This window comes from Oncorhynchus masou, chromosome 10, assembly GCF_036934945.1.
Source record: "Oncorhynchus masou masou isolate Uvic2021 chromosome 10, UVic_Omas_1.1, whole genome shotgun sequence".
Taxonomy (NCBI): Eukaryota; Metazoa; Chordata; class Actinopteri; order Salmoniformes; family Salmonidae; genus Oncorhynchus; species Oncorhynchus masou.
Genome location: NC_088221.1, coordinates 5,463,248 through 5,490,605, shown reverse-complemented (window position 1 = coordinate 5,490,605; position 27,358 = coordinate 5,463,248). Strand labels below are relative to the sequence as shown.

Genomic DNA, 27,358 nt, shown 5'->3' with positions numbered 1-27,358 from the left:
ACACTTTGACACATTGTATTGAGGCACAATAACTAATACCACACACTCACTCACACTCGGACTTGAAAAAGAGATGTCAATCTCAATTGTGACTTCCTTGGTTACATAAAGGATAAATACAAGTTAAAAACAATATACTCATGGCCATATTGTCTGAACTGAATCAATATGAATAACTTAAGTTTTTCATGTTATTTATATTTATTTAAGGCTTATTAAGGCTTAATAGGGTCTACCTCTTATGTTGACAATAGAGACAAATTCAAATAGCATTCAACATCATACAAATACACGTAAGGATTTAGTGAGTATTATTGAGCCTGACCTTTTGAAGTTAGTGCAGGGAGGCGGAGACTTTCTCTCTTGTTAACAAGACATGTGATTAACATTTCTGGATTTGCGCCCTATGCAGTCAGTCTGTCAAGTTCTCTCAAGGGAATGTGCCACAGGGAAGGCTACGAACGAAGTTAGCACGCAGGTCAAGGTAAGTGTAATATTCTTCAGCATTACTGTGCTAATAATAGGCTACATTACCGCTTTGTAGAAGTATAGGCCTATAGTAATGGCCCTGGAGTAAAATAGGTTAATTCCCTTTCCCTTCTACATTCCCAAATGTAACATGAGGGATGGCGTGATATGGTCCCTGTTTTGAGTCGTCTCAGTATTCCTTTTGCAAATGCAACTTTGATCATTTCACCATAGTTAAAAAAATTTTTTTTATAGCTGTGTATTCTTGCCAAAAAATATTAATTCACTGATTAACGTGGTTTATGCAGCATTTAGCCAAATTATATTTTGAGAAATTGAGTATAGTTTATAATGACTCATTTCCCATAAGTGCAAATATATGTTAACCTCAAGTTTTGCAAACTCATACTTTTTGCAAATAGTGAATGGTGAGCACATTTAGTTTATACACCTGTTACATTCTGCTGCAAGGCCCAGTGTGGAAACTATTATTATTGGTGTGACAAAGTATGCTTGTTTCCCCTCACACAATGACTTGTCTGTCTGTCTGTGGGCATGAGTGCAAGTTGCCTCATGTTCAGCTTATCTCAATACATGTATTGTGATGCCTGGGTCTGGGAAAATGTGCACAGGTTAAATTGCATGGAGTCCAGACAGACTGGCTATAATCTGCTCCACTGGAGAGTGATGTGATGGTTCTGAGTTGTGCCAACGCTAGGTCACATGATAGTGCTGGCGCAGCAGACAGAGGAACCTTTCACCACAAACAGAATCATGGAGGAAAATACTATTTAAAAATATAGAGGAATGGGGCGTGATTATGATTAGTGTTGGACAAAGATATTGATACGTATATGATATGACTGAAGCATGTTGTGATATCGTTTAATACTTATTTTACCCACCTTCTACAATCTTTTCTAAAAAAAAATTAAAAAAATGTGGCGCTAGGCAGATAGCTAAGTAATAGCATGGGTTCATCAATGCGACCAGCTTGCTAGTTCTCCCAAATTACAAAATTACATTAGTTTCCTTACCCTTTAGGCAGTCTTTCGACAAAGTATGACAGCAATCCATGCTATGGTTTTGTTACCCTGGCACCGTTTCCACATGCTAACATTTTAGCATTTGTGGCACAAATTCCATTTATGTCATGTGACCGATAATAGCATTTTTTTTGCGCATCATATCCAAATCACCCGAAAGTGTCTAAAATTGATTGTGAAGCTCAACAAAGACACTTATAGATGTTTTGAACATGATGTAATATATACATTTTTGCTAATATATTGAAAATGAAATACAGAAATATCTTATTTATATAAGTGTTCACATTCCTGAGTCAATACATGTTAGACTCCAGTGTAGATTTGGCCTTGTGTTTTAGGTTATTGTCCTGCTGAAAGGTGAATTTCTCCCAGTGTCTGTTGGAAAGCAGACTGAAGCAGGTTTTCCGCTATGATTTTGCCTGTGCTTAGCTCTATTCCGTTTATTTAAAAGATACACTCACTAGGGCCTCTTGATTGACACAGCGTTTTAAGGCACTGCTTCGCACTGCTAGAGGTGTCACTACAGACCCGGGTTTGATCCCAGGCTGTGTCGCAACCGGCCGTGATCGGGAGTCCTATAGGGCGGCGCACAATTGGCCCAGAATCGTCCGGGTTAGGGAAGGGTTTCGCTGGGGGGACTTTACTTGGCTCATCGCGCTCTAGCAACTTCTTGTGGCTGGCCGAGCGCCTGCAGGCTGACCTAGCTCATCAGTTGAATGGTGTTTCCTCCGACACATTGGTGCGGCTGGCGTATGTACGGGTTAAGTGGGCGGGTGCTAACCTTTTGTGACTAGGGGGCAGTATTTTCATTTTTGGAAAAATAACGTTACCGTAGTAAACAGGATATTTTGTCAGGACAAGATGCTAGAATATGCATATAATTGACAGCTTAGGACAGAAAACACTCAAAAGTTTCCAAAACTGTAAAAATATTGTCTGTGAGTATAACAGAACTGATATTGCAGGCGAAAGCCTGAGAAAAATCCAATCAGGAAGTGACTCTTATTTTGAAACCTCTGCGTTCCTATGCATCCCTTTTGACCATTGAAAGGGATATCAACCAGAATAAGTGTAAGCGGCTTCATTGCGCAAGTGGTCACCTGATGGCTCTCAGAGTGATTATTGCATAAAATACAGAGGTAGCCATTTTTCCTCTCTCTCCTACTGAAAAACCAATTGTCCCGGTGAATATATTATCGAATAGATATTTGAAAAACACCTTGAGAATTGATTATAAACAACATTTGCCATGTTTCTGTCGATATTATGGAGCTAATTTGGAATATTTTTCGGCATTGTCGTGACCGCAATTTCCGGTCGATTTCTCATCCAAACGTGAAGAACAAACAGAGCTATTTCTCCTACAAAAATAATATTTTTGGAAAAAGGGAACATTTGCTATCTAACTGGGAGTCTCGTGAGTGAAAACATCCGAATCTCATCAAAGGTAAACGATTTAATTTGATTGCTTTTCTGAATTTCGTGACCAAGTTACCTGCTGCTAGCTGGACATAATGCTATGCCAGGCTATCGATAAACTTACACAAATGCTCGTCGTGCTTTGGCTGTAAAGCATATTTTGAAAATTTGAAATGACAGGGTGATTAATAAAAGGTTAAGCTGTGTTTCAATATATTTCACTTGTGATTTTCATGAATAAGAATATTTTCTAGTAATATTTATGTCCGTTGCGTTATGCTAATTAGTGTCAGATGATCACAACGATCCCGTTCACGGGATGGGAGTTACAACAAGTTAAGGAGCTCAGTTTGGTGGGTCATGTTTCGGAGGACGTATGACTCGATTTTCACCTTCCAAGCCTGTTTGGGAGACACGATGGAAATTGGGGATAAAAAGATCCATAGACCTTTTCTATGACAAGCATACCCATAACATGATCCAGCCACCACCATGTTTGAAGAGTGGTACTCCGTGACGTGTTGTGTTGGTTTTGCCCCAAACACAATGCTTTGCATTAAAATTTCTTTGCAGTTTTACTTTAGTGCCTTATTCCAAACAGGATGGAAGCTTTGGAATATTTGTATTCTATACAGGCTTCCTTCTTTTCACGCTGTCATTTGGGTTAGTATTGTGGAGTAACCACAATGTTGTTGATCCATCCTCAATTTTCTCCTTTCACATCCATTAAACTCTGTAACTGTTTTAAAGTCACCACTGGCCTCATTGTGAAATCCCTAAGTGGTTTCCTGCCGCTCCGACAACTGAGTTAAGAAGGACACGTGTATTTTTGTAGTGACTGGGTTATTGATACACCATCCATAGTGTAATTAATTACTTCACCACTGTCAAAGGGATATTCAGTCTTTTTCTTTACCCATATACCAATAGGTGCCCTTCTTTGCGAGGCATTGGAAAACCTCCAGGGTCTTTGTAGTTGAATCTGTGTTTGAAATTCACTGCTTGACATTCACTGCTCAACTGAATTTCCTTACAGATAATTGTATGTGTGGGGTAGAGGTCGACCGATTAATTGGAATGGCCGTATTTTGGGGCGCCGATTTGCAGATTTTTAAAATATTTTTTTATTTGATTTGTTATACCTTTATTTAACTAGGCAAGTCAGTTAAGAACACATTCTTATTTTCAATGACGGCCTAGGAACGGTGGATTAAGTGCCTTGTTCAGGGGCAGAACGACAGATTTTCACCTTGTCAGCTCGGGGGATTCAATCTTGCAACCTAACAGTTAACTAGTCCAACGCAATAACGACCTGCCTCTCTCTCATTGCACTCCACAAGGAGACTGCCTGTTACGTGATTGCAGTAAACCAAGGTAAGTTGCTAGCTAGCATTAAACTTATCTTATAAAAAGCAATCAATCATAATCACTAGTTAACTACACTTGGTTGATGATATTACTAGATATTTTCTAACGTGTCCTGCGTTGCATATAATCTGACTGAGCATACAATTATCTAAGTATATGACTGAGCGGTGGTAGGCAGAAGCAGAGGGTTAAACATTCATTCAAACAGCACTTTCTTTGCGTTTTGCCAGCAGCTCTTCGTTGTGCGTCAAGCATTGCGCTGTTTATGACTTCAAGCCTATCAACTCCCGAGATGAGGCTGGTGTAACCGAAGTGAAATGGCTAGCTAGTTAGCTCGCGCTAATAGCATTTCAAACGTCACTCGCTCTGAGCCTTCTAGTAGTTGTTCCCCTTGATCTGCATGGGTAACGCTGCTTCAAGGGTGGGATGTTGTCGTTGTGTTCCTGGTTCGAGCCCAGGGAGGAGCGAGGAGAGGGACGGAAGCTATACTGTTACACTGGGAATACTAAAGTGCCTATAAGAACATCCAATAGTCAAAGGTTAATGAAAAACAAATGGTATAGAGAGAAATAGTCCTATAATTGCTATAATAACTACAACCTAAAACTTCTTACCTGGAAATATTGAAGACTCATGTTAAAAGAAACCACCAGCTTTCATATGTTCTCATGTTTTGAGCAAGGAACTGAAACGTTAACTTTCTTACATGGCACATATTTAACTTTTACTTACTTCTCCAGCACTTTGTTTTTGCATTATTTAAACCAAATTGAACATGTTTCATTATTTATTTGAGGCTAAATTGATTTTATTGACGTATTATATTAAGTTAAAATAAGTGTTCATTCAGTATTGTTGTAATTGTCATTATTACAAAAAAAACAAAAATTGTCCGATTAATCGGTATCGGCTTTTTTGGTCCTCCAATAATCGGTAGCGGCGTTGAAAAATCATAATCGGTCGACCTCTACTTGGTAGTGTGTACCGGTGCTCGACCAGTCGGCGAAAGCCAACATCACCCACGTCAGCTTTGACCGGTTTTGCACATCTGCGTTAAACTAGATATCAGGCCAATGTTGGCATTTTTAGCTAATCTCATCCGATTCCGATATGTTCACTGATATATCGTGCATCCCTAGTAACAATCGTGTCATTATGGCAGTTAAGGGATTATTCAGTTCTCAATGACTAGGCCTATATCTATTCTATTCTTTATTTCAATTTCAAGGCTTTATTGGCATGGGATGATGTATTGATGTATATTGATGTATTATATTAAGTTAAAATAGGTGTTCATTCAGTATTGTTGTAATTGTCATTATTACAAATAAATAAAATAAATTGTCCGATTAATCAGGATCGGCTTTTTTTGGTCCTCCAATAATCGGTATCGGTATTGGTGTTCAAAAATCGTAATCGGTCGACCTCTAGTGTGAATACACTGTGTGTAATTTTGTAAATTGGGTGAACTATCCCTTTAACAATATAAAAAGGTCACAACTTGCAAGAAAATACTTTTATGATCATAATGTATTTCATCCATACATGCATGTATTTCTAAAAAAAAAGACAGAGAAAAAGAGAGTGGAGGTCGGGCTGCCTTCTGAGATTTGTAGGCGAGTGTGAACCTCCACTGCCAACATTTCTATTGATCAATGTGCAGTCATTGGAAAACAAAAAAAGATTATCCTACCAACAGGACATTAAAAACTGTAATATCTTATGTTTCAGCAAGTCGTGGCTGAACAACAACACGGATAATATAGAGTTGGCGGAATTTCTCATGCATCGGCAGGACAGAGAATCTACATCTGGTAAGACGAGGGGTTGGGGTGTGTTTATGTTTATCAATAACAGCTGGTGCGCGATGTCTAATATTAAAGTCTCAAGGTATTACTCGCCTGAGGTAGAGTACCTTATGATAAGCTGTAGACCACACTATCTACCAAGAGAGTTCTCATCTATATTATTCGTAGCCGTCTATTGACCACCACAAAGCGATGCTGGCATTAAGACCACACTCAATGAGCTGTATAAGGCCATAGGCAAACAAGAAAATGCTTATCCAGAAGCGGTCCTGCTAGTGGCCGGGAACTTTAATGCAGGTGAACTTAAATCCGTTTTACTTAATTTCTACCAGCATGTCACATGTGCAACCATGTGCAACTCTAGACCACCTTTACTCCACACACACAGAACATACAAAGCTCTCCCTTGTTCTCCACTTGGCAAATCTGACCAAAATTCTATCCTCCTGATTCCTGATTACTAGCAAAAACTAAAGCAGGACGCACCAGTGACTCGCTCAATACGGAAGTGGTCAGATGACGCGGATGCTACGCTACAGGACTCTTTTGTTAGCACAGACTGGAATATGTTCCGGGATTCATCCAATGGCATTGAGGAGTATACCACCTCAGTCATCGGATTCATCTATAAGTGCATCAGCAACGTTGTCCCCACAGTGACTGTACGTACACATCCCAACCAGAAGCCATGGATTACAGGCAACATCTGCATCGAGCTAAAAGCTAGAGCTGCCGCTTTCAACTGGACACAACTCCGGACACTAATAAGAAATCCCGATACGCCCTCAGACAAACCATCAAATCAAACAGGCAAAGCGTCAATACAGGATTAAGATTGAATCCTACTACACCGGTTCTGATGCTCATCAGATGTGGCAGGGCTTGAAAACTATTACGGACCACAAATGGAAATAAAGCCGCAAGCAGTGATAGGAGCCTACCAGACGAGCTAAATGCCTTTTATGCTCACTTCGAGGCAAGCAACATGGAAGCATGCATGAGAGCACCAGCTGTTCCGGAAGACTGTGTGATAACGCTCTCGGTAGCCGATGTGAGCAACTCTTTTAAACAGGTCAACATTCACAAAGCCAGATGGATTCCCAGGACGTGTACTGTCATTCTGCCCCTGAACAAGGCAGTTAACCCACTCTTCCTAGTACGTCATTGAAAATGTGAATTTGTTCTTAACTGACTTGCCTAGTTAAAACTTCTTACGGCTGATATCCCGCTAACGGGATCGATATGACAACAGCCAGTGAAAGTGCAGGGCGCCAAATTCAAACAACAGAAATCTCACAATTAAAATTCCTTAAACATACAAGTATTTTACACCATTTTAAAGATAAACTTGTTGTTAATCCCACCACAGTGTCCGATTTAAAAAAAAAGGGCTTTACAGCGAAAGCACACCAAACGATTGTTAGGTCACCGCCTAGTCACAGAAAAACACAGCCATTTTTCCAGCCAAAGAGAGGAGTCACAAAGAGCACAAATAGAGATAAAATTAATCACTAACCTTTGATGATCTTCATCAGATGACACTCATAGGACTTCATGTTACACAATACATATATGTTTTGTTCAATAAACTTCATATTTATATCCATAAATCTCAGTTTCCATTGGCGCGTTATGTTCAGTAATGTTTTGCTTCCAAAACATCCGGTGGTTTTGCAGAGAGCCACAACAATTTACAGAAATACTCATAACACTTGTATCTTTTATCAATGTTTATTATGTGTGGAATTATAGATATACTTCTCCTTAATGCAACTGCTGTGTCAGATTTCAAAAAGCTTTACGGATAAAGCACATCATGCAATATCTGAGTACAGCGCTCTGACACAAAAACAAGCCATACAGATAACCGTCATGTTGTTGAGGCAACATTAGTCAGAAATAGCATTATAAATATTCACTTACCTTTGATGATCTTCATCAGAATGCACTCCCAGGAATCCCAGTTCCACAATAAATGTTTGTTTTGGTCGATAAAGTCCATAATTTATTGTCAAATATTGTCAAATACCTCCTTTTTGTTTGCGCGTTTAGCCCAGAAATCCAAATGACACATTTTCAAACAAGTTAAATTACGTAGAAACATGTCAAATGATGTATAGAATCAATCTTTAGGATGTTTTTAACATAAATCTTACAATAATGTTCCAACCTGAGAATTCCTTTGTCTATAGAAATGCAATGGAACGCAGCGACCTCTAACGGGAGCAAGCGTGATCAGCTCATGGCCTTCAGTTAGACCTCTGTAACGAGTTTCTTCTAACTCCTCCTCTGACGAAGAGGTGGAACAAGGATCGAACCAAAATGCAGCGTGGTTAGTTAGATACATCTTTAATGAAGATGAAACACGAACAATACAAAACAACAAACGTGGAAAACCGATGCAACTGGTGCAACAAACACAAAGACAGGAACAATCACCCACAAACACACAGTGAAACCCAGGCTACCTAAATATGGTTCCCAATCAGAGACAATGACTAACACCTGCCTCTGATTGAGAACCATATCAGGCCAGACATAGAAATAGACAAACAAGACATCCAAAATAGAATGCCCACTCAGATCACACCCTGACCAACCAAAACATAGAAACATACAAATAAACTATGGTCAGGGTGTGACAGTACCCCCCCCCAAGATGCGGACTCCGGCCGCAAAACCTGAACCTATCGGGGAAGGTCTGGGTGGGCATCTGTCCGCGGTGGCGGCTCCGGTGCTGGACGTGGCCCCCACTTCACCGTAGTCCTCCCCCACCTTGTCTGCTTCTGTGACCTCCTAGCCACGGCAACCCTACTAAATAACACGGGACAGAGGGGCAGCTCGGGACAGAGGGGCAGCTCGGGACAGAGGGGCAGCTCGGGACAGAGGGACAGCTCGGGGCAGAGGCAGCTCAGCACTGAGGGGAAGCTCAGCACTGAGGGGAAGCTCGGGGCTGAGAGGAAGCCCAGCACTGAGAGGAAGCCCTGTACTGAGAGGAAGCTCAGCCAGATAGTTGAATCCAGCAGATCCTGGCTGGCTGGCAGTTCTGGCAGATCCTGGCTGACTGACGGATCTGGAAGAGTCTGGTTGTCTGGCAGATCTAGAAGAGTCTGGTTGACTGGCAGATCTGGAAGAGTCTGGCTGACTGGCAGATCTGGAAGAGTCTGGCTGACTGGCAGATCTGGAAGTGTCTGGCTGACTGGCGGATCCTGGCAGACTGACGGCTCTGACTGCTCCAAGCTGACTGGCAGCTCTGGCTGCTTCATGCTGACTGCCGGCTCTGGCTGCACCATGCTGACTGGCCGCTCTGGCTGCACCATGCTGACTGGCGGCTCTGGCTGCTCCATGCAGATTGGCAGCTCTGGCGGCTTCTTTACATTTACATTACATTTAAGTCATTTAGCAGACGCTCTTATCCAGAGCGACTTACAAATTGGTGAATTCACCTTCTGACATCCAGTGGAACAGCCACTTTACAATAGTGCATCTAAATCATTAAGGGGGGGTGGTGAGAAGGATTACTTATCTTATCCTAGGTATTCCTTGAAGAGGTGGGGTTTCAGGTGTCTCCGGAAGGTGGTGATTGACTCCGCTGTCCTGGCGTCGTGAGGGAGTTTGTTCCACCATTGGGGGGCCAGAGCAGCGAACAGTTTTGACTGGGCTGAGCGGGAACTGTACTTCCTCAATGGTAGGGAGGCGAGCAGGCCAGAGGTGGATGAACGCAGTGCCCTTGCTTGGGTGTAGGGCCTGATCAGAGCCTGGAGGTACTGCGGTGCCGTTCCCCTCACAGCTCCGTAGGCAAGCACCATGGTCTTGTAGCGGATGCGAGCTTCAACTGGAAGCCAGTGGAGAGAGCGGAGGAGCGGGGTGACGTGAGAGAACTTGGGAAGGTTGAACACCAGACGGGCTGCGGCGTTCTGGATGAGTTGTAGGGGCAGACTAGCAGCTCTGGCAGCGCCTTGCAGACTGTCAGCGCCTTGCAGACTGTCAGCTCCTTGCAGACTGACAGCTCCTTGCAGACTGACAGCTCCTTGCAGACTGGCAGCTCCTTGCAGACTGGCAGCTCCGGCTGTTTCATGCAGACTGACAGCTCGGGCTGCGCTAAACAGGCGGGAGACTCCAGCAGCGCAGGAGAGGAGAAAGGCTCCTGCAGCGCTGAACAGGCGGGAGGCTCCGGCAGCGCAGGAGAGGAGGAAGGCTCGAGCTGCGCTAAACAGGCGGGAGACTCCAGCAGCGCAGCAGAGGAGGAAGGCTCCGGCAGTGCTGGAGAGGCGAGGCACACTGTAGGCCTGATGCGTGGTGCTGGCACTGGTGGTACTGGGCCGAGGACACGCACAGGAAGCCTGGTGCGGGGAGCTGCCACCGGAGGGCTGGGGTGTGGAGGTGGTACTGGGTAGACCGGACCGTGCAGGCGCACTGGAGCTCTTGAGCACCGAGCCTGCCCAACCTTACCTGGTTGAATACACCCGGTCGCTCTGCCAGTGCGGCAAGGTGGAATAGCCCGCACTGTGCTATGGAGGCGAACCGGGGACAAAAGCCGGCCCAAGGAGACGCACTGGGGACCAGATGCGTAGAGCCGGCTTCATGGCATTTGGCTCGACGCTCAATCTAGCCCGGCCGATACGTGGAGCTGGAATAGAACGCACCGGGCTATGCACCCGCACTGGGGACACCGTGCGCACCACAGTATAACACGGTGGCTGCCCGGTTCTCTCTAGCCCCCCCGGTAAGCACAGGTAGTTTGCGCAGGTCTCCTACCTGGCGTAGCCATACTCCCTGTGAGCTGACTCTCGGGCTTCCAACCGCGTCGCCGTGCTGCCTCTTCAAACCAGCGCCTCTCCGCTTTCTTCGCCTCCAGTTCTTCCTTGGGACGGCGATATTCTCCAGGCTGTGCCCAGGGTCATTTTCCGTCCAATATCTCCTCCCAAGTCCAGAAGTCCTGTGATCTCTGCTCCTGCTGCCGTTGCTTGTCACCACGGCGCTTGGTCCTGTTGTGGTGGGTGATTCTGTAACGAGTTTCTTCTAACTCCTCCTCTGACGAAGAGGTGGAACAAGGATCGGACCAAAATGCAGCGTGGTTAGTTAGATACATCTTTAATGAAGATGAAACACGAACAATACAAAACAACAAACGTGGAAAACCGAAACAGCCCTATCTGGTGCAACAAACACAGAGACAGGAACAATCACCCACAAACACACAGTGAAACCCAGGCTACCTAAATATGGTTCCCAATCAGAGACAATGACTAACACCTGCCTCTGATTGAGAACCATATCAGGCCAGACATAGAAATAGACAAACAAGACATCCAACATAGAATGCCCACTCAGATCACACCCTGACCAACCAAAACATAGAAACATACAAATAAACTATGGTCAGGGTGTGACACCTCTGGTTGAAACAGCTTTCATTCTCTCCTCCTTCACAGTAGAAGCCTCAAACAAGGTTCTAAAGACTGTTGACATCTAGTGGAAGCCTTAGGAAGTGCAATCGGACCAAATTTACACTGTATCTTGGATAGGCAAAGAGTTAAAAAACTACAAACCTCAGATACCTCAGGTTTTTGCCTAACATATGTGTTCTGTTATATTCACAGACATATTTCAAACATTTTTAGAAACTTCAGAGGGTTTTCTATCCAAATCCACTAATAATATGCATAGTAGCAGGCAGTTTAAACTGGGCACCTTATTCAGCCAAGCTACTCATAATTGCCCCCCAGCCATAAGGTAAATAAAGGTAAAACAAATATTATTTAAAAAAGCATGCGTGGACCAACTGGCAAGTGTCTTCACTGACATTTTTAACCTCTCCCTGACCGAGTCTGTAATACCTACATGTTTCAAGCAGACCAACAGTCCCTGTGCCCAAGGAAGCGGAGTTTTTTAAATGTTTTTTTTTTATTGAACCATTATTTAACCTCTTACACTTATGGTGGCGCTATTTCATTTTTGGAAGAAAAACGTTCCCGTTTTAAACAAGATATTTTGTCACAAAAAGATGCTCGACTATGCATATAATTGCTACTGTTCGAAAGAAAACACTCTGACGTGTCCAGAAATACAAATATCTTCTCTGTGCGTGCCCTTTAACGTGAGCTTCAGGCAAAACCAAGATGACTTGGCATCCAGGAAATGACAAGGATTTTTGAGGCTCTGTCTTTCATGATCTCCTTATATGGCTGTGAACGCAAGAGGAATGAGTCTGCCCTTTCTGTCGTTTCCCCAAGGTGTCTGCAGCATTGTGACGTATTTGTAGGCAGATCGTTGGAAGATTGACCATAAGAGACCACATTTACCACGTGTCCGCCCGGTGTCCTGCGCCGAAATTGGTGCGCAAAAGTCACCTGCCAGTATTTTTCCATGGGGCACAGAGAGAGAAGCAAGCTTCCATGAACTGCATGTCAATGAAGAGATATGTGAAAAAACACCTTGAGGATTGATTCCAAACAACGTTTGCCATGTTTCGGTCGATATTATGTAGTTAATCCGGAAAAAGTTTCACGTTGTAGGTGACTGCATTTTCGGTTCGTTTCGGTAGCCAGGCGCAATGTAGAAAACGGAACGATTTCTCCTACACACAGACGCTTTCAGGAAACACTGCGCATTTGGTATGTGGCTGGGAGTCTCCTCATTGAAAACATCAGAAGCTCTTCAAAGGTAAATGATTTTATTTATTTGGTTATCTGGCTTTTGTGAAAATGTTGCGTGCTACATGCTACACAAAATGCTATGCTAGCTTTGCATACTCTTACACAAATTAGTCAATTTCTATGGTTCAAAAGCATATTTTGAAAATCTGAGATGACAGTGTTGTTAAGAAAAGGCTAAGCTTGAGAGCAAACGCATTATTTTAATTTTATTTGCTATTTTCAGAAATCGTTAACGTTGCGTTATGCTAATGAGCCTGAGGCTTAGTCACAATCCCGGATCCGGGATGGGGAGTTTCAAGAGGTTTTAACTCGGCAAGTCAGTTAAGAACAAATTCTTATTTACAATGACGGCCTACCGGGGAGCAGAGGGTTAACTGCCTTGTTCGTGGGCAGAACAACAGATTTGTCAGCTGGGATATTCAATTCAGTAACCTTTCGGTTACTGGCCCAACGCTCTAACCACTACCACCTGCCGCCCCTAAAGGTAGGTAACCTGCCTAAATGATAACTGCCCTGTAGCACTCACATCGGTATCAATGACAAGCTTTGAAAGGCTGGTCATGGGTCACATCAACAGCATCATCCCGAATACCCTAGACCCACTCAAATTCGCATACCGCCCCAACAGATCCACAGATGCATGCTTAGTCCCCTCCTGTACTCCCTCTTCACCCATGACTGTGGGGCAAAACACGACCCCAACACGACCCCACTCCGAGGGCCCTCACCTCCTCCCTGTAGGCCGTCTCGTCGTTGTTGGTAATCAAGCCTACCACTGTTGTGTCGTCCTCAAACTTGATGATTGAGTTGGAGGCGTGCATGGCCACACAGTCGTGGGTGAACAGGGAGGACAGGAGAGGGCTCAGAACGCACCCTTGTGGGGCCCCAGTGTTGAGGATCAGCGGGGTGGAGATGTTGTTGCCTACACTCACCACCTTGGGGCGGCCCGTCAGGAAGTCCAGTACCCTGTTGCACAGGGCGGGGTCGAGACCCAGGGTCTCGAGCTTGATGACGAGCTTGGAGGGTACTATGGTGTTAAATGCCGAACTGTAGTCGATGAACAGCATTCTCACATAGGTATTCCTCTTGTCCAGATGGATTAGGGCAGTGTGCAGTGTGGTTGAGATTGCATCGTCTGTGGACCTATTTGGGCGGTAAGCAAATTGGAGTGGGTCTAGGGTGTCAGGTAGGGTGGAGGTGATATGGTCCTTGACTAGTCTCTCAAAGCACTTCATGATGACGGAAGTGAGTGCTACGGGGCGGTAGTCGTTTAGCTCAGTTACCTTAGCTTTCTTGGGAACAGGAACAATGGTGGCCCTCTTGAAGCATGTGGGAACAGCAGACTGGTATAGGGATTGATTGAATATGTCTGTAACCACACCAGCCAGCTGGTCTGCGCATGCTCTGAGGGCGCGGCTGGGGATGCCGTCTGGGCCTGCAGCCTTGCGAGGGTTAACACGTTTAAATGTTTTACTCACCTCGGCTGCTGTGAAGGAGAGTTCTTCACCTACATGTACAAATTACCTCGACTAACCTGTACCCCCACACATTCACTCGGTACCGGTACCCCCTGTATATAGCCTCATTGTTGTCATTTTATTGTGTTGCTTTTTAATTATTTTTTACTTTTCTTTATTTGGTAAATATTTTCCTCTCTGGTACATGTCGACAACAGCCAGTGAAATTGCAGGGCGCCAAATTCAAAACAACAGAAATCCCATAATTAAAATTCCTCAAACATACAAGTATTTTACACCATTTTAAAGATAAACGTCTTGTAAATCCAGCGACAGTGTCTGATTTCAAATAGTCTTTACGGCGAAAGCACACCAAACGATTATGTTAGGTCAGCACCTAGTCACAGAAAACCATACAGCCATTTTCCAGGAGAGGAGAAGGAGAAGGAGAAGGAGAGGGCTCATAAAAGTCAGCGATTAAATTAATCACTAACCTTTGATGATTTTCATCAGATGGCACTCACAGGACTTCATGTTACACAATAAATGTGTGTTTTGTTCGATAAAGTTAATCTTTATGTCCAAAAACCTCGTTTGAAATTGGTGTGTTATGTTCAGAAATGCATTGTGTAAAACAAACATCCAAGAAAAGTGCAGAGAGCCACATCTAATAACAGAAAAACTCATCATAAACATTGATTAAAGATACAAGTGTTAAACATACGAATACAGATAAACTTCTCCTTAATGCAACCGCTGTGTCAGATTTGAAAAATGCTTTACGGCGAAAGCACACTTTGCGATTATTTTAGGTCAGCACCAAGCCACAGAAACCCATACAGCCATTTTCCAACCAAGGAGAGTGTCACAAATGTCAGAAATAGCATTAAAATTAATCACTTACCTTTGACCTTCATCTGGTGGCTCTCCCAGGTTTCCCTGTTAGACAATAAGTAATAATAATTTTGTTTTGGTCGATACAGTTAATCTTTATGACCAAGTACTTTGTTGGTGCGTTTTGTCCAGTAATCCAAACGCAGAAGGCGCGTGCACTAAATCCAGGCGAAAGTTTTTTTTAAGTACAATAAAAGTTAGTAGAAACATGCCAAACGATATTTAAAATCAAGCCTCCGGTTGTTTTTATCATAAATAATATTTCAACCGGACAAAAGCTTTGTCAATAGGAAAGGAGAAACAAAAAAGGCGCATTCCGGATCAGGCGCATGGCTGATGAATGGATATTTCCACTGGCCACTGATTGAAAGTGCTGCATCTCCCTCATTTTACAGAGTAAAAGCATGAAACATTGCCTAAAGACTGGTCACATGTTGAGGAAGCCATAGAGCGTGTGAACTGGGTCCTAAGTATTTGTATGGTGGATAGGCTTTCAATGGAAAAACAGCCTTTCAAAATAATAGTACTTCCTGGTTGGATTTTTCTCAGGTTTTCGCCTGCCATATCAGTTCTGTTATACTCACAGACATTATGTTAACAGTGTTGGAAACTTTAGAGTGTTTTCTATCCTACTAATTATCTGCATATCCTATCTTCTGGGCCTGAGTAGCAGGCAGTTTAATTTGGGCACGCTTTTCATCCAAAATTCCGAATGCTGCCCCCTACCCTAGTGAAGTTAACTCTTTCTTGAACAGCACTGTTGGCTAAGGGCTTGTAAGTAAGCATTTCACGGTAAGGTCTAATACCTGTTGTATTCGGCACGTGACAATGTTTTCATTGATTATCTTCACTATACTTGCTTGTTTTGTCACATAAACTATTATATTTTTGCAACCAGGAAATGGCGGAGTGATTTTTGCATAGTGCATCTTTAAAGGAGATTTATTGTCCTTCTCTGCTTCAGTTTCATCTACCTGATGTAATGGTGATGGATGTAAATGGTAACTTAAAGATTACTGCAGTAAGTCATGATGAAATTGGTGCCTCTTTGGTTAAATCAGCACTAGGCGAAAAGGGTCCATATCAGGGGAAATCTTTTCATGACACATTTTCGATATTCCGGAGAATACAGCCCCTTTCCAACGCATATTTAGAGTTTTGTGGATTTGTACCATATCCTGACAACTTCTGAATCCAGATTTGTATTTTAGACATGCACTACCGTTCAAAAGTTTGGGGGCACTTACAAATGTCCTTGTTTTTGAAAGACAAGCATATTTTGTGTCCATTAAAATAATATCAAATTGATCAGAAATACAGTGTAGACATTATTAACTTTGTAAATGACTATTGTAGCTGGAAACGGCTGATTTGTGATGGAATATCTACATAGGCATATAGAGGCCCATCATCAGCAACCATCACTCCAGTGTTCCAATGGCACGTTGTGTTAGCTAATGGCAGAGTTCCTTTGTCTCGTGTCTGTGTTCTTTTGCCAATCTTAATCTTTTGTTTTTATCGGCCAGTCTGAGATATTGCTTTTTCTTTGCAAATCTGCCTAGAAGGCCAGCATCCGAAACATGCCCAAACCATGCTTCTTTACACCCGCTCGCTTAACCTTGAAGCCAGCCGCACCAATATGGTGGAGGAAACACCGTTCAACTGATGACGGAGCTCAGCCTGCAGGCGCTCGGCCTGCCACAAGGAGTCGCTAGAGCACAATGAGCCAAGTAAAGCCCCCCCTGCTAAACCCTCCCCTAACCCGGACGACGTTGGGCCAATTGTGCACCACCCTATGGGACTCCCAATCATGGACGGTTGTGATACAGCCCAGATTCTAACCCGGATCTGTAGCGATGCTTCTGACAGCTACACATGGCTACACATTTATCATCTTGAAATTATACTGTGCAGGAGACTTAAACTGTAAAAATACCAAAACCGTTTAGAATACCAAACATTCATTAGAGACTTAAGTAATGCTGTAATCCATCTTTTGCTGAATTAATTCAAATAAATGTACATTGTCTTTCATGAATAAGCCATTATAAATGATATATGTTTTTAAATGCTGAAATGCTTATTTAGCCTAATAAAACCTACCTATACTATAAATAACTAGTTTATTATAGTATTAGCCTACTGTCTGTTCACTCCTCAGATGAAATGAATTGCCCAATTCTTTGGAGGCCTCACACTGCTGTAGTCCAGAACGCTGCTATTAAACTCCGATTTTTTACACAATCTGTTGGGATTTATCACCACCTTAATGGTAGTAATGAAAAAAAAACTGCCAACTACATAACTGGTTTGGCATGGGGATACAGTGGATATGTGTGTCTAATCCTGGATGCTGATTGGTTAAAACCACATTCCAGCTGGCGTTTACTCCACAAGTTACCTCTGGCTAAGTCTATGATGTTGAAATGCCTATTTACTCTGTTCCATCTGACTGCACAATCCACTGTCTCATCAGCTCAGCCAGGCAATTCATATTCTAGAGCTACGCTGTAAAAAGCATGAGGACATTTCTTTTAGACTAGCATTTGGGTTTCAACAGCGGAGATTTGTAATAACATTTTTGTCCGTCTATCCAACATTTGCAACATTGTTTCAATATTGAAATTCGATCCCCAGCTGTACTATGTGTCAGGAGGCGGATGAGACAGACAAGCTTTTCTCAGCCAATCAAAATCATAAATGAGCATCATTTTCATGGATATATACAATGAAATGCCAATAGAAAAACACGAAATGCAGCTCGTTTGAAGTGATTGTGTTAGCTGTGTAGTTGGCTATCTCTTCTGAACAGTGGCCTAGTGAGAGCAAATATTCTATGCCAGGTGAAATCGCGCATTAATAGCTCATTGTTATGGATGTTTCCCAGAAAAGCACTAGAAAACAGTTAAATAAACACAAATGCAGCTACTTTGATGTTATTATGGCTGCACTGTCTGACACGACTGTGTCAGCCAAAGTTGGCTAGCTAGCAAGTAAGGGATAATAACGTTGCCAGCCGTCATGGCAATGGAACATTTAGAACGAACACATCTCAACATAAATTTTTCAGAGGAGACTGCGTGATTCGAGTGTCTGCAAAGAAACCACTACTAAAGGACACCAGTAAGAAGAAGAGACTTGCTTGGGCCAACAAACTCGAGCAATGGACATTAGATCGGTGGGAATCTGTCCCTGGGTCTGATGAGTCCAAATTTGAGATTTTTGGTTCCAACCGCCATGTTTTTGTGAGACGCAGAGTAGGTGAACAGATGTGTGGTTCCCACTGTGAAGCATCGAGGAGGAGGTGTGATGGTGTGGGAGTGCTTTGCTGGTGACACTGTCTGTGATTTATTTAAAATTCAAGGCACACTTAACCAGCATGGCTACCACAGCATTCTGCAGCGATTCACCATCCCATCTGGTTTGCGCTTAGTAGGACAATCATGTGTTTTTCAACAGGACAATGACCCAAAACACATCTCCAGGCTGTGTAACCCAATTGACATGGTTTGAGATGAGTTGGACCCGAGAGTGAAGGAAAAACAGCCAACAAGTGCTCAGCATATGTGGGAACTACTTTAAGACTGTTGGAAAAGCATTCCTCATGAAGCTGTTTGAGAGAATGCTAAGAGTGTACAAAGCTGTCATCAAGGCAAAGGGTGGCTACTTTGAAGAATCCAAAATATAACATCACTTTTTTGGTTTCTACATGATTCCATATGTGTTATTTCATAGTTTTGATGTCTTCACTATTATTATACAATGGAGAAAAACCCCTGAATGAGTAGGTGTGTCCAAACTTTTGACTGGTACTGTATGTCAATCATTATTTTACTATGGGGTGGCGGGGTAGCCTAGTGGTTAGAGCATTGGACTAGTAACCAGAAGGTTGCGAGTTCAAACCCCCAAGTTGACAAGGTACAAATCTGTTGTTCTGCCCCTGAACAGGCAGTTAACACACTGTTCCTAGGCTGTCATTGAAAATAACTTTTTCACACACATCCTCTTCTGTGGGGGTATCTGGGTGTCCGCGTGTGTGGAAGGGGAGTCTGGGTTCAATAACAGTACATACCCCTTCATCAGTTGGGTAGCGGTGAAGTAAGCAGCCATGGCCTGGTCGTGTTCACTCTCCGCCGTGACCGTAGGCGATCCATGCCGGACCGTACGTCCGCTCCAGAGTTCTTGCCTTGCCTTAACCTCTTACATCTATGGGGGCGCTATTTCATTTTTGGATGAAAAACGTTCCCGTTTTAAACAAGATATTTTGTCACAAAAAGATGCTCGACTATGCATATAATTGATAGCATTCGAAAGAAAACACTCTGACGTGTCCAGAACGACCAAGATATTCTCTGTGCGTGCCCTAGAACGTGAGCTTCAGGCAAAACCAAGATGAGATGGCATCCAGGAAATGAGCAGGATTTTTGAGGCTCTGTTTTCCATTGTCTCCTTATATGGCTGTGAATGCGAGAGGAATGAGCCTGCCCTTTCTGTCGTTTCCCCAAGGTGTCTGCAGCATTGTGACGTATTTGTAGGCAGATCATTGGAAGATTGACCATAAGAGACCACATTTACTAGGTGTCCGCCCGGTGTCCTGCGCCGAAATTGGTGCGCAAAAGTCACCTGCCAGTATTTTCCCATGGGATACAGAGAGGAAAGCAAGCTTCCACGAACTGCATATCAATGAAGAGATATGTGAAAAAACACCTTGAGGATTGATTCCAAACAACGTTTGCCATGTTTCGGTCGATATTATGTAGTTAATCCGGAAAAAGTTTTACGTTGTAGGTGACTGAATTTTCGGTTCGTTTCGGTAGCCAGACGCAATGTAAAAAACGGAACGATTTCTCCTACACACAGACGCTTTCAGGAAAAACTGCGCATTTGGTATGTAACAGAGAGTCTCCTCATTGAAAACATCAGAAGCTCTTCAAAGGTAAATTATTTTATTTATTTGGTTATCTGGTTTTTGTGAAAATGTTGCGTGCTAAATGCTACTCAAAATGCTATGCTAGCTTTGCATACTCTTACACAAATTAGTCAATTTCTATGGTTCAAAAGCATATTTTGAAAATCTGAGATGACAGTGTTGTTAAGAAAAGGCTAAGCTTGAGAGCAGACGCATTATTTTCATTTTATTTGCGATTTTCAGAAATCGTTAACGTTGCGTTATGCTAATGAGCCTGAGGCTTTAGTCACAAACCCGGATCCGGGATGGGGAGTTTCAAGAAGTTAACTGACTTGCCTGGTTAAATAAAGGTAAAAAAAAAAATAAAACATGTAACAACACCCCTGGCAATATTTCCTCTAAACACCGGCTTCCCGGGCATTATCACTTAAATACATGAGGATGCACTGGATTGGGAGAAGGCAACTTAGCAAGACTTGTAAACTAAGTGTTGGATTGATTATGCTTTTGACAATTACAAAAAAACTACTACCCACCTCCCTACTGAACATTAAACTCAAGATAAATACATTTCATTTGTCATTCACAAATGGGTTTGAATAACATTGCAACACAATATGAATACCATAAATATGATTGCATTCAAAGCATATCAAATGCATACATTTCCGGTGGGGCTATCTAACCCTCACCAAATGATGAGGAAAAGGGAAATATAGGATGGGTAGGCCTAATGTTGCAGTATTCTAGAGTGTGACAGGTTCCGCTGATAATATGTATTTTTGTTTTGCATTTAGTCAGTCCAAGGAACTGCTTCAGGTAAAATAGAGGCAAAGTGGACAAAAATGAAAGAGCCCCCAAGTCCTCCACCCAATTTTGGTTATTTGGTAACCCAGCGCTGGGTAAATATTGTGTGAATAACCCAACATGTTAATTTAACCATCAGTTGGGTATTTTTTACTTTCATGCTTGGTTGACCTAGCAGCTATGTCTTTTTGAATGTAATCCTTAGGTTATTTTCAGGAGAACTGTCTTATTAGGGGTGTGGCTTTCAGATAGATCAATTGGCCACCCATGAGTGTAAATGTGACCGACCGGCTAAAATCGGCCTTATGTAGCAATATCTGAAATTGTGTTTTTTACATTGGATAAATGTAGACACTCAGAGCTCGGGTTGGACATTTTGGGGAATATTCAGAGGTGGAAACTTTCCGTGGGATTTAACGAGAATATATGGGAATTAACAGGAATATATGGGAATTAACAGAAATATTTGAAAATTAATATTAATACCATTTTTAAATGTAGATGTTTATTGCATTGGATATATTTACCATATCATATGGAGACAGAAACTTAAACCTTTACCTGTATCATAAGTAGACAGAATTGCAAATGATTCAATCCTTTCAATAGAAATTTGAAAAACAATTTAGTTACAAATTGAACTTTAATTAAATCAGTTGACTCTTCACATGGGATGATTTCATTGAAAAACAAAAGAAAGGTAATATTGAAGGATCCCCAATGATCCATCGGATCTCCCAAAAACTTTTTCAACATACACCTACTTGTAAAATGATAGTCTAGAAACTAATGCTTTGGTTGTCTTCCTCTCAGGCTTGCATGTCTTCTCCCTGGACCTCCTCAATGTCCACCTCTTGAACATCAGACTCTGAGGCCTCATCTTCACTGTCATTTTCCAACCTTGTTGAGGATGGCTCATTGTCAGGCTCAAAAAGCCTCAAATTTGCCCGGGTGGCCACCAATTTTTCAACCCTGGTATTGGTCAGCCTGTTGCGTGCTTTGGTGTGTGTGTTCCCAAACAAGGACCAGTTGCGTTCTGAGGCGGCTGATGTTGGTGGGATTTGGAGGATGATGGAGGCAACAGGGGAAAGAGCCTCAGATCCACAAAGTCCCTTCTACCAGGTGGCTGATGAGAGATATTGGCTAGACTGCCATGTTGCATCTCCATCCCAAAGCCCTTGCTTGGAAATGGACTTCGCCAGACTGCCAAGAACCTTGCCCTCATCTAGGCAAAGCTGACCTGACATGGTTGTGATGACACCATAGGCCTTGTTGATCTCTGCACCAGACAGGATGCTCTTGCCAGAATACTTGGGGTCCAACATGTACACTGCGGCGTGTATGGGCTTCAGGCAGAAGTCTTAAAGCTTTTTGATGTATTTCAGAACTGCAGTTTCCTCTGCTTGGAGCAACAGTAAAGTTGGCAGGGCAGTACAGATTTCTTCTCAAACATCTGCAAGTAGAGTCTGAACATCAGACAGGATGGCATTGTCTCCCTCGATCTGTGCAATGGCTACTGTTATAGGTTTCAGGCTGCTTACCACTCTCCCAAAATACATCATCCAAGAGGAGCCTCTTGATGGTGCTGTCCATATCGGCAAACTGTGACATGGCCATTTCTTGGAGAGACTCCTCCCCCCCCCAGGAGACTGTCAAACATGATGACAACATCACCCCAACGGATGTTGCTGGGCAGCTTCAATGTGGTGCTCATATTCTTCTCACTTTGCTTGGTGAGGTAGATTGCTGCTATAACTTGATGACTCTTCACATACCTAACCATTTTCTTGTCTATCTTGTAGTCTGTTTCCATTGTTTTCAGTGCCATGATATCCTTGAGGAGTAGATTCAATGCATGAGCAGCACAGCCAATGGATGTGATGTGAGGGTAGGACTCCTCCACTTTGGACCAAGCCACCTTCATGTTTGCAGCATTGTCTATCACCAGTACAAATCTGTGGTCCAAGGTCATTGATGACTACCTTCAGCTCATCTGCAATGTAGAGTCCAGTGTGTCTGTTGTTCCTTGTGCCTGTGCGTGTTCGTGCTCTTGTAGAATACTGGTTGAGGGGTGAAGATGATGTAGTTAATTTTTCCTTGCCCACGAACATTCGACCACCCATCAGAGATGATTGCAATACAGTCTGCTTTCTCTATGATTTACTTGACTTTCACTTGAACTCTGTTGAAATTTGGATCCAGCAAATGAGTAGATAAAGCATGTCTTGTTGGAGGGGCGGCAGGGTAGCCTAGTGGTTAGAGCGTTGGACTAGTAACCGGAAGGTTACTGCCTGAACAGGCAGTTAACCCACTGTTCCTAGGCCGTCGTTGAAAATAAGAATTTGTTCTTAACTGACTTGCCTAGTTAAATAAAGGTAAAATAAATCAAAAAGTGGTGAATGCTGGGCAAAGAACATTCAGAAATCTCTTCCAATACATATTGCCTGTGAGCACCAGAGGTGAACCAGTTGCATACACAGCTCGAGCAAGGCATTCATCAGTATTTCTCTGACTACATTCCTCCATTGAGTAAAACAAACTACTTATTCCAGGAGGACCATGAGCTGTTGCTATCGATAAGGTGTCTGATTCATCATTTTCACCTCAAATAGAAGTAGAGGGACTTTTGTCAGAGGTTGCATGTTGTGAGCGCTGAGGCAACTTTATGCACTTGGCCAGATGATTCTGCAGATTTGTTGCATTCTTCACATATGATTAGGCACAGCATTTGCAAATGTACACAGCTTTTTCTTCTACATTAGCTGCAGTGAAATGTCTCCACACATCAGATAGTGCCCGTGGCATTTTCCTGTAAATACTAGAAAAAAAAAGTTAAAAAAAAAAACTTTTTATTTGTCACGTGAGCCGAATACAACAGGTGGAGACCTTAGAGTAAAATACTTACAGGCTCTCACCAATAGTGCAAAAAGGTATTAGTTGAACAATAGGTAAAGACATAAAAACAACAGTAAAAAGACAGTGAAACAGTAGCGAGGCTATATACAGTGGTGAGGCTATAAAAGTAGCAAGGCTACATACAAACATCAGGCTAATTGAGGTAGTATGTACATGTAGATATGGTTAAAGTGACTGCATATATGATGAACAGAGAGTAGCAGTAGCGTAAAGAGGGGTTGGCAGGTGGTGGGTTGCGGGACACAATGCAGATAGCCCGGTTAGTCAATGTGCGGGAGCACTGGTTGATCGGGCCAATTGAGGTAGTATGCACATATGTACATGAATGTATAGTTAACGTGACTGTGCGTATATGATAAACAGAGAGTAGCAGCAGCGTAAAAGAGGTGTTGGGGGCACACAATGCAAATAGTCCGGGTAGCCATTTGATTACCTGTTCAGGAGTCTTATGGCTTGGGGATAAAAACTGTTGAGAAGCCTTTTTGCCCTAGACTTGGCACTCCGGTACCACTTGCCATGCGGTAGTAGAGAGAACAGTCTATGACTGTAGGGCCTTCCTCTGACACTGCCTGGTGTGGAGGTCCTGGATGGCAGGCAGCTTAGCTCCAGTGATGTACTGGGTCGTACGCACTACCCTCGGAGGCCGAGAAATTGCAGTAGCAGGTAGTGATGCAACCAGTCAAGATGCTCTCAATGTTGCAGCTTGGCAAGTCAGTTAAGATCAAATTCTTATTTTCAATGACACCCTACGAACAGTGGGTTCACTGCCTTGTTCAGGGGCAGAACAACCTTTTTTTTACCTTCTCAGCTCAGGTATTCAATCTTGCAATTTCTTGCAAATAACTATTTACTAGCTAACAAAAAAATGATGTATGTCATATAAAATATATTCACCCCACCCAGTATTGTAATCAAAAGCATGTAGTACTTGGCTCAGACAGTGTAGTAGTGTGGGCTCAATAGCATCTCATTAATGGGCAAGATCTTGAGAATCAGCTGTACATGTGTGTAACGGCGTTCTTCGTTTGTCGCAAGAAAGTCGGACAGAAATGCAGCGTGTAGGTTACTCATGTTTATTAGTGAAACAAACAACGGAACTATACATGAATAACTAATAAATACAAAACAACAAACGGAACGTGAAACCTATTACAGCCTGACTGGTGAACACTAACACAGAGACAGGAACAATCACCCACGAAATACAAAGCGAAACCCAGGCTACTTAAATACGGTTCCCAATCAGAGACAACGAGAATCACCTGACTCTGATTGAGAACCGCCTCAGGCAGCCAAACCTATGTAACACACACCCCTAATCAGCTACAATCCCAATAACTAAAAAAACCCACTAAGAATACAACAAACAATAAACCCATGTCACACCCTGGCCTGACTAACTAATTAACTAAAACACAAAATACTAAGACCAAGGCGTGACAGAACCCCCCCCCCCCCTAAGGTGCGGACTCCCGAACGCACCTCAAAACCATAGGGAGGGTCCGGGTGGGCGTCTGTCCATGGTGGCGGTTCCAGCTCCGGACGTGGACCCCACTTCATAAATGTCATTGTTCCTCCCCTTCGCGTCCTGGGATGATCCACCCTCGCCGCCGACCATGGCCGAATAGTCCTCACCCAGAACCCTACATAACAGAGGAGCAGCTCGTGACTGAGGGGCAGCTCGGGACTGAGGCAGCTCGGGACTGAGGGACAGCTCGGGACTGAGGGGCAGCTCGGGACTGAGGGGCAGCTCGGGACAGAGGGGCAGCCCAGTACCGAGAAGAAGCCCAGTACCGAGAAGAAGCCCAGTACTGAGATGAAGCCCAGCCAGGCAGTTGAATCCGGCAGATCCTGGTTGACTGGCGGATCCTGGCTGACTATCAGATCTGGCAGATCCTGGCTGACTGGCGGATCCTGGCTGACCGGCGGATCCTGGCTGACTGGCTGATCCTGGCTGACTGGCGGATCCTGGCTGACTGGCAGATCCTGGCCGACTGGCGGATCCTGGCTGACTAGCAGATCTGGCAGATCCTGGCTGACTGTCGGATCTGGAAGAGTCTGGTTGACTGGCAGATCTGGAAGAGTCTGGTTGACTGGCAGATCTGGAAGAGTCTGGTTGACTGGCAGATCTGGAAGAGTCTGGTTGACTGGCAGATCTGGAAGAGTCTGGCTGACTGGCAGATCTGGAAGAGTCTGGCTGACTGGCAGATCTGGAAGAGTCTGGTTGACTGGCAGATCTGGAAGAGTCTGGTTGACTGGCAGATCTGGAAGAGTCTGGTTGACTGGCAGATCTGGAAGAGTCTGGCTGACTGGCAGATCTGGAAGAGTCTGGTTGACTGGCAGATCTGGAAGAGTCTGGCTGACTGGCAGATCTGGAAGAGTCTGGCTGACTGGCAGATCTGGAAGAGTCTGGCTGACTGGTAGATCTGGAAGAGTCTGGCTGACTGGCAGATCTGGAAGAGTCTGGCTGACTGGCAGATCTGGAAGAGTCTGGCTGACTGGCAGATCTGGAAGAGTCTGGTTGACTGGCAGATCTGGAAGAGTCTGGTTGACTGGCAGATCTGGAAGAGTCTGGTTGACTGGCAGATCTGGAAGAGTCTGGCTGTCTGGCGGATCTGGAAGAGTCTGGCTGACTGGCAGATCTGGAAGAGTCTGGCTGACTGGCAGATCCTGGCAGACTGACGGCTCTGGCTGCTTCATGCTGACTGACGGCTCTGGCTGCACCATGCTGACTGGCGGCTCTGGCTGCTCCATGCAGACTGGCAGCTCTGGCTGCTCCATGCAGACTGGCAGCTCCTTGCAGACTGGCAGCTCTAGCTGCTCCATGTAGACTGGCAGCTCTGGCTGCTTCATGCAGACTGGCAGCTCCTTGCAGACTGGCAGCTCTGGCTGCTCCATGCAGACTGGCAGCTCTGGCTGCTCCATGCAGACTGGCAGCTCCTTGCAGACTGGCAGCTCTAGCTGCTCCATGCAGACTGGCAGCTCCTTGCAGACGGGCAGCTCTAGCTGCTCCATGCAGACTGGCAGCTCCTTGCAGACTGGCAGCTCTAGCTGCTCCATGCAGACTGGCAGCTCTGGCTGCTTCATGCAGACTGGCAGCTCCTTGCAGACTGGCAGTTCTAGCTGCTCCATGCAGACTGGCAGCTCTGGCTGCTTCATGGAGACTGGCAGCTCCTTGCAGACTGGCAGCTCTAGCTGCTCCATGCAGACTGGCAGCTCTAGCTGCTCCATGCAGACTGGCAGCTCCTTGCAGACTGGCATCTCTAGCTGCTCCATGCAGACTGACAGCTCTGGCTGCTTCATGCAGACTGGCAGCTCCTTGCAGACTGGCAGCTCTAGCTGCTCCGAACAGGCAGGAGGCTCCGGCAGCGCTGGAGAGGAGAAAGGTTCCGACAGTACAGGAGAGGCGAGGCGCACTGTAGGCCTGATGCGTGGTGCTGGCACTGGTGGGATTGGGCCGAGGACACGCACAGGAAGCCTAGTGCGGGGAGCTGCTACCGGAGGGCTGGGGTGTGGAGGTGGTACTGGATAGACCGGACCGTGCAGGCGCACTAGAGCTCTTGATCACCGAGCCTGCCCAACCTTACCTGGTTGAATACTCTCG

At 44.2% G+C, this 27,358-nt stretch overlaps 1 protein-coding gene across 1 annotated transcript in view; it reads left to right on the top strand.

Annotated features, from left to right (window-relative positions):
- Positions 1 to 421: 421 nt before the first annotated feature.
- Positions 422 to 27,358, top strand: part of LOC135547074 (melanophilin-like) — a 120,319-nt gene continuing 93,382 nt past the window's right edge. The window contains exon 1 of the mRNA XM_064975708.1: positions 422 to 484. The gene's annotated coding sequence lies outside the window, so the exon portion shown is untranslated. The remainder of the gene's footprint in view (positions 485 to 27,358) is intronic.